This window comes from Myotis davidii, unplaced genomic scaffold (genome assembly GCF_000327345.1).
Source record: "Myotis davidii unplaced genomic scaffold, ASM32734v1 scaffold594, whole genome shotgun sequence".
Lineage (NCBI taxonomy): Eukaryota > Metazoa > Chordata > Mammalia > Chiroptera > Vespertilionidae > Myotis > Myotis davidii.
This window is the reverse complement of record NW_006285787.1, coordinates 234,535-242,984: the sequence shown is the minus strand read 5'-3', so window position 1 is coordinate 242,984 and position 8,450 is coordinate 234,535.

Genomic DNA, 8,450 nt, shown 5'->3' with positions numbered 1-8,450 from the left:
AGATCCTCACCCCAAGCTGGCCAGGCACCCCAGCAGGACCCCTACCCTGATCCGGGACACCCTTCAGGGCAAACCAGCTGGCCCCCACTTATGCACCAGGCCTCTAGCCTATATAATAAAAGGGTAATATGCAAATTGACCCTAACAGCAGAGCGACTGGGAATGACTGGTCATTATGACACACACTAACCACCAGGGGTCAGATGCTCAATGCAAGAGCTGTCCCCTGGTGGTCAGTGCGCTCCCACAGGGGGAGCTCTCTCAGCCACAAGCCAGGTTGACCGCTACCAGTACAGTGGTGGTGGTGGGAGCCTCTCCTGCCTCCTCAGCAGTGCTAAGGATGTCCCACTGCAGCTAGGCCTGCTCCCTGCTGGCAAGTGGACTTCCCCCGAGGGCTCCTGGGCTGCCAGAGGGATGTCTGACGGGCAGCATAGGCCCAATCCCCCAGGGAGTGGGCCTAAACCAGCAGGTGGTCATCCCCCAAGGGGTTCCAGACTGTGAGAGGGCACAGGCCGGGCTGAGGGACCCTCCCAAGTGCACAAATTTTTGTGTACTGGGCTTCTAGTATGTATATAAAACCTTTGCTTCTTAGGCAAATACAGGAAAAACTTTTTTTTCCTTTACTTTTAGAAATAGGCTTATTTTTCTAATGGAAAATATACTTATATTCTTAAGAAGCATAATAAAGATAACATGACCTTGCCAACTCTCATGAGGCTGGAGAAAAGGTGGGTGTGTATATGGGGAGGCAGCAGGTCCTGGGGTTTTTTCCCAGGACTGCAGTAACTTCTGGGCCTTGAATGGCTTTAGTGTAAAAGTACCATTTTTACTTGTTTATGAGGAGAATTCTCCCCTCCCCCTACCCTGATGCTGCCGCTTCTGCAGCTATTCAAGGGTTCTTCTGTAGCTCCAGCCCTGTAGGAAAAATACTTGGGGAGTTTAAATAATTATTTCCCATATTTTTATTTTTGAATAGACTAATAATATGAAATCTTGTTTATAAGAAGAGATCTTAAAAATACAAACCCCTACAGTTAATGAATGAGTACTCACAAAAGGGTGGACTGGGACATTAGCCTTAGAATCTTATTTCAAACAGCAAATGGATTCTGAGTGGCACAAAACCCAAAAAGTAGAGACAGAGGATTTCCTATATTCATAAAATGATGAAGTGTAAACGAAGTCCCCTAAAGATAAGAAAGCAAGCAAAAAACATCAACCAGTAGCCAAGTTACGTTACAGACAGACAAGAACTTCTACTAGCAGAGAGTTTCTAGTGGCTGATGTCTTGAGAGGGAGACCAGGAAGATGGCCAAGATTAAGAGTTCTTGGCAGCTGCTGGGAAGTTCCTGTAATCCCTGCCTCGGGTCCTGTCCATTATAAATAGCTGGGGCCTCTAGCAAAGTGAAATATGCCCCATCTTTAAACAAATTAAACTAAACAACAAAGACATAAAACAGCAATCAAAGAGACACTCTATGCATAATATCTATACGCATGCACAACTGCCAGACAAGACTTAATAAATCAGAGTTCTTCCCATGGATCTTTCAGAAGATGTCTTACAGTGGCCAGGGACTCATAGCTAGGTGTGGCCCAGAGGGTTCCTGGGTGGGGTGGACAGGGAACACCCACAAATAGCCTGTTGTTCACAGATCTCATTATATTCTGTTCTCCATAATAGATATTAACTGGTATCTACAGTTGTTTTGGCTAAAATCTGCCAGTCCCAAGGAGTCATGTGATAATTTTCAGACAAAGCATTTAAGGAGTCCTTTTGTAAATTCACTGTTAGCCCTATTTTCTCTAACACTTTAATTTTTTTTTTTTGCTGTTGCATTTTTATTTATTTATCTTCTAAAGTTTTAGATATGTCTCCTTTTTCCCCTGCTTGATCTCCCACCCCCAGCTATTCCCACCCCAGGCAAGCCCTCACCGCCCCAGTGTCTGTGTCCATTGGTTATGATAATATGCATGCATACAAGTTCTTCAGTTGCTCTCTAACCCTCCGCAACCTTCCCCTTCCTTCCCACTGTAGTTTGACAGTCTGTTTGATGCTTCTTTGCCTGGAGTTCCATTTTTGGTTTTTTTGAGGAAACTCCATACTGTTCTCCACAGTGGCTGCATCAGTCTGCATTCCCACCAGCAGTGCACGAGGGTTCCTTTTTCTCCACATCCTTGTCAGCACTTGCCATTTGTTGATTTGTTGATGCTAGCCACTCTGACAGGTGTGAGATGATACCGCATTGTCATTTTGATTTGCATCTCTCGGAATATAGTGACTTGGAGCATGTTTTCATATGCCTCTTGGCCTTCCTTCTGTCTTCTTTCGAAAAGTATCTATTTAGGTCCGTTGCCCATTTTTTGATTGTTGGGTTGTTTATCTTCCTTTTAAGTTGTATGAGTCCCCTATAAATGCTGGAGATTAAACCCTTATCGGATATAACATTGGCAAATATGTTCTCCCATGCAGTGGGCTTTCTTGTTTTGTTGATGGTTTCTTTTGCTGTACAGAAGCTTTTTATTTTGATGTAGTCCCATTTGTTTATTTTATCCTTAGTTTCCATTGCCTTAGGAGCTGTGTAGGTAAAGATATTGCTACAACATATGTCTGCTATTTTGCTGCCTATGAAGTCTTGTAGTATTTTTATGGTTTCCCGTCTTACATTTAAGTCCTTTAGTCATTTTGAGGTGGTTTTTTTTGAGTGTATGGTGTAAATTGGTGATCTAGGTTCATTTTTTTTACATCTATCTGACCAAATTTCCCAGCACCATTTATTGAAGAGATTGTCTTGACTCCATTGTATGCTCTTGCCTTCTTTGTCAAATATTAATTGAGCATAATGGCTTGGGTAGATTTCTGGGTTCTCCGTTCTGTTCCATTAGTCTATTTGTCTGTTCTTGTGCCAGTACCAGACAGTTTTGAGAACTGTGACTTGGTAATATAGCTTGATATCTGGTATTGTGATACCTCCAACTTTGTTGTTCTTTCTCAGGATTGCTGTGGCTATTCAGAGAAATTATTCCAGATAGATTTTTGAAGAGTTTGTTCTAGATCTTTGAAGTATGCTGTTGGTATTTTAATGGGGATTGCATTAAATCTGTAGATTTCTTTGTGTAGTATGGACATTTTAATGATGTTGATTCTACCAATCCATGATTGTATGTTCTTCCATTTGTTTATGTCTTCTTCTATCTCTTTTTTCAATGTCCTGTAGTTTTCCAAGTACAGGTGTTTTACCTCCTTAGTTAAGTTTATTCCTAAGTAACTTAAATTTTTTGGTGCAGTGGTAAATGAGATTGGTTTTTTTGTTTCTCTTTCTGTGAGTTCATTATTGGTGTATAAAAAGGCCATAGATTTCTGGGTGTTAATTTTGTATCTGGTTTTGGAATTAAGGCAATGCTGGCTTCATAGAAAGAGTTTGGAAGTGTGCCTTCCTCTTGAATTTTTTTGGAATAGTCTGAGGAAGATAGGGTTTAGTTCTTCTTTGAATGTTTGGGAGAACTCCTCTGTAAAGCCGTCCAGAACAGGGCTTTTGTTTGTTGGAAGATTTTTGATCCCTGTTTCAATTTCTTTGGTAGTTATTGGCTTATTCAGGTTTTTTGATTCTTCCTCATTGAGTTTTGGGAGCCTATATTTTTCTAATAATATGTCCATTTCATCTAAGCTGTCCATTTTTGTTGGAATAGAGTTTTCATTGTATTTTTCCATAATCCTTTCTATTTCTATGGGCTCAGTTGCTACTTCACCTCTTTCAGTTCTGATATTGTTTATTTGGGTCCTCTCTATGCCTCTTAGTGAGCCTGGCTAGAGGTCATCAATCTTGTTTATCCTTTCAAAGAACCAGCTCTTGGTTTTGTTGATCTTTTTGTTTGCTTGTTTGTTTTGGTCTCTGTTGTTTATCTCCACTCTGATCTTTATTATTTCCTTCTTCTGCTAACACTGGGCTTTTCTTGCTCTCTTTCTAACTCTTAGAGTTGTAGGGGTAGATAATTTATTACCATTTTTTCTTGTTTTTTGAGATAGGCCTGTAGATTTGTGAACTTCCCTCTCAAGACTGCTTTCACTGTGTCCCATAAATTTTGGATTGTTGTGTTTTCATTGTCGTTTATTGCCATGATGTTTTTTATTTCTTCTTTGATCTCTTTGGTAACCAAATTTTCTTTATTTCTTTAAAGGTATTAAAGGAGAGTGGCTCATTAATTTTATTACCTTGTTGATCTTGTATAACTGAGCAAGTCAAAAGCTTTCCTTCTAACATGACTTGCCTGACATGGGACCCCATTACTGAGGCTTTAGTTGATGAGCCTTCCCACATCAGAGGTGGAGGATTGCGAAATACTTCCTCCAATGGAAGGGCTTTAGGTATTACAGGCTCTACAGGCTCTGCTTCAGGAGGCGGGGGCAGTAGTAAATCCTTCTGGCATTCTATAGGCTTTTAATTCTCTATGAAATGGGCATTGTGCAGCTCGAACAAGAGCCCACATAGTTCATGATGATAAGGGCACTCATTTCCCCTGGGCCTGATTTCTTTTTAAAGTCCTGGCCAGTTGTTCCCAGAGATTAAGGTCTAGTGTTCCAGCATCAGGGAACCAAGGATTATAAATTATAATAATTTTTAATAAGCTTTTAATTGTTCTTCTGTAACAGAGGCACTATCTGCTTTTAACAACTGTTCCAGCACTGTGATATATTGCTGCTGTACTGAAGACAACTATTGTCCCATTATGAAACCTTAGTTGAGAAAGGATTCCCTCGAACTTGGAAATCCCAAGCTGGCTCTAATGACTTATCTTGCAGTTACTTTCATTTTCTTCATCTTTGTTTTCGAGGGTTCTTCTGCATTTCATTGCATTCCTGGCTCCTCACACAGGGGCACTAGCTGCCGGAACTGACCAGGAGACCTGGAGTGACGGATGAATAGATTACTCTGACACACATTTCTGTGAAAGAGAGGCTAAGGGGCTGGTTGGCATTAGGCACCAAAAATAGCCTTGATTGCCTGCCTTGTTAGCCTTTTATTGTAACAACAGCTTGAACTAAAATTAACCTCTTAATCAGCAGGGTAAGTATCCTTGAGAAAGCATATGCTTCTATAAGGTTGGGTGTAGAAGACTAAACAAAGAGATTCTAGCAAAACACCCGGGAGCTCGGACTTGTTTGGAAAAGTCAAGGTAGGAGCTGCTGCCTTCTGCAAGTTTCCCCCAGAGACCCCTGACCTTTCAGAGAATCCTCCTTACAGACTTTCCAACCAAGTCCCATGCTTCCCCACAGAGTCTTTAGGATTTTCTATGTACAATATCATGTTATCTGCGAATAGTGACAATTTTAATTCCTCCTTTCCAATTTAGATGCCTTTGATTTTTGCTTCCTACTTGATCACTGTGGCTAGGACTTCCAGTACTATGTTGAGTAAGAGTGCTGAAAGCAAACATCCCTGTCTTGTTTCTTTTCTTTTAGTTTTTGCCCATTGAGTATGATGTTGGCTATAGGTTTGTCATATATGGCCTTAATTATGTTGAGGTGTGATTCCCTCTATTTCTGCTTTGCTGGGAGTTTTTATCAAAAATGGATGCTGGATTTTATCAAATGCTTTTTCTTGCACCTGTTGATATGATCATGTGATTTTTATCCTTTATTTTGTTAATGTGATGTAACACATTTATTGATTTGCATATAATGTACCAATATTTTGCTAATATTTTGTTGAGGGTTTTGGCATCTATTTTCATCAAGGATATTGGCTTATAATTATCTGTCTTTGTAGTGTCTTTATCTGGTTTTGAAATCAGGATAATGCTGGCTTTGTAAAAAAAACTTGAAAGTGCTTCTTCCCCTGGGATTTTTTGGAATAGTTTGGGAAGGGTAGGTGTTCTTTGAATGTTTAGTAAAACTCACCAGTGAAGCCATCCAGCCCAGGACTTTTGTTTGTTGGCAGTTATTTTTTTTTTTTAAATTACTGCTTTGATTTCATCAGTTGTTATAGGCATATTCAGGTTTTCTGATTCTTCTTGATTCAGTTTGGGAAGTTCGTATTTTTCAAGGAAATTGTCCAGGTTATCCAGCTTGTTAGCATATAGTTGTTCATAGTATTTTCTTACAATCCTTTGAATTTCTATTGTGTCAACTGTTCTTTTGCCTCTTTAATTTCATGTTTTATTTATTTGGGTCCTGTCTCTTTGTTTCTTGATGAGTCTGGATCAAGGTTTATCAATGTTGTTTATCTTTTCAAAGAACTAGCTCTTGGTTTCACTGATACTTTTTATATATTTTTTATTCTCTATGTTATTTATTTCCACTCTAATATTTATCATTTTCTTCCTTCTATTTACGCAAGGCTTTTCTTGTTCTCTTTCTAATTCTTTAATTGTAGGATTAGATTGTTATTTGACTTTTTTCTTGAGGCAGGCTTGATTATGAACTTCCCTTTTAGGACTGCTTTTGCTGTGTCCCACAGATTTTAGATTGTTGTGTGTTAATTTTTTTTCCAGGAAGTGTTTTTTTTCTTATTTCTTCCTTGATCTCATTGGTAATCCATTCATTGTTTAATAACATGGTACTTACCCTCCATGAGTTTGAAAGTTTTTGAGTTTTTTAATTATAGCTGATTTTTAGTTTCATGCCATTGTGATCTGAGAAGATGTTTGATATGATTTCAAACTTTTTGAATTTATTAAGGTTTATTTTATATTCTAATATGTGGTCTATCTTTGAAAATGATCCACGTGCTCTTGAGAAGAATAAACGTTCTGCCACTTTTGGATGAAACGTTCTGTATATATCATTAGATCCAACTGTTCTAATGTGTCATTTAAGGTCATTGTTTCCTTGTTGATTTTTTTTTGTCTGGAAGATCAAAAGTGATGTCAGTGGGATGTTAAACTTTCGGAAATTTTAATCTTCTTAATTACATTCACATTACTAATACCTAAAGAGTCAATGTGATCTTCTTATACCTATTTAAAAATAATATATTGTCTTAACTTATCTCTTCTCCAAACAATCTGAATCCTTACAAAATACCTATTTTACATCATCATAACCCTGCCTACAATCTTACAATGGGTCTTTGGTAACCTTAACATCAAGTTATATTTTTGAGTGGCATTCTTGTTCTTCTAAACTTCTAACTGAATAACTTACTCATGCAAAGAAGTTCCACTATTTTATTACATACATACATTTTTCCCTACCAATAAAAACTTTAATTCTCTTTGCAGGTAAAGTTCATGACAATTGTCTTGCAAGAACACTTTCTTGATTAAGAATATTATACATTTTTCTTTATCTAAAATCCAGTTCACTCATTATCTCTGACAATTGATCAAACACTTGATTGATGTCACAGTGTGAGTTTTTTTTACCAATTGTTTTATTTTTAAGTACTCAATGTCTCCTAAGAAACTATAAATTCCTTGAAGCAGAAGTGAATGTTTACTTCATGATGCTTCTTAAATGATGGCTTCCCAAACTTCTTCCCCCTGAGTCACTCCAGTCCAGGTGAAAACAATCATTTTAAAGTCCCATAAGACTCTTGAAATATCTTTCTGTTGTGAAAAAAATAATACCATCTTAGTTGTTTAATAAATCCCATTGCAGGACTATTTCTTGGTCAATTTCCAAGTCCCTGGAACATCCATTTTATCTACAGCTGCTAAATAACTAATGATTCATCTAGGTCATTTATTTATATTTAAAATTGTCTCCTATATGTGCTCTGTCAGAGCCTGCTTAACACTCTGAATAATCTAAAACACTGATTCTGCTATAGATCTGGTAAGCAAAGATGTTTCACCAATGGTTTCTACTAAATTTTTTTGTGTGCCTGCCCTTCCTATTTCTATCTCCTAACCCTTATCCCATGGAGCTAAGATCAATATATAGCTTGCATGTGCTGGTATATATGAAAGGAGAATTCAAACAGGTGTGAGACTAAAAAGCTTGTTCCCATAAAAGTTATGCTATATTTTCTAGAAGACAAGGTAAAATTTTGTCATAGAATTATAAATATTTGTAAAAGGAACAGATTTCTATTTTAACAAAACAAAAATGGAGAAGAAAAACATTAAATGCCATTCCCTGGACTATATGGTTGATTATATTATAGTATAGTTGACAATAACAGTCTTCTTCTGCTGGATAAATGTCAGTAAAACTATTTTTTTCTGTATTTCTGTTTGGTTTCAGCCAGGCAACTTCTATCTGTGTATATATTAACATTTCTTCTCTGGAAATTTATGAGTTCTTGTAACTGTTTGAAGTCTTTCTGTAATGTTGCTTAAGAGCCTATGTCATTTGTATGTGATATAATTTTTATATGTTCTTTTAATAAGGATATTGTTATGGATAAAATCTAAATAATTAAATGTGTGTGTTTAACACTTCATCAGCCCAGAGTAAGGGCTCACTTAATGTGTAACTGATTCAGGATTGTATAAACAAATGGAAC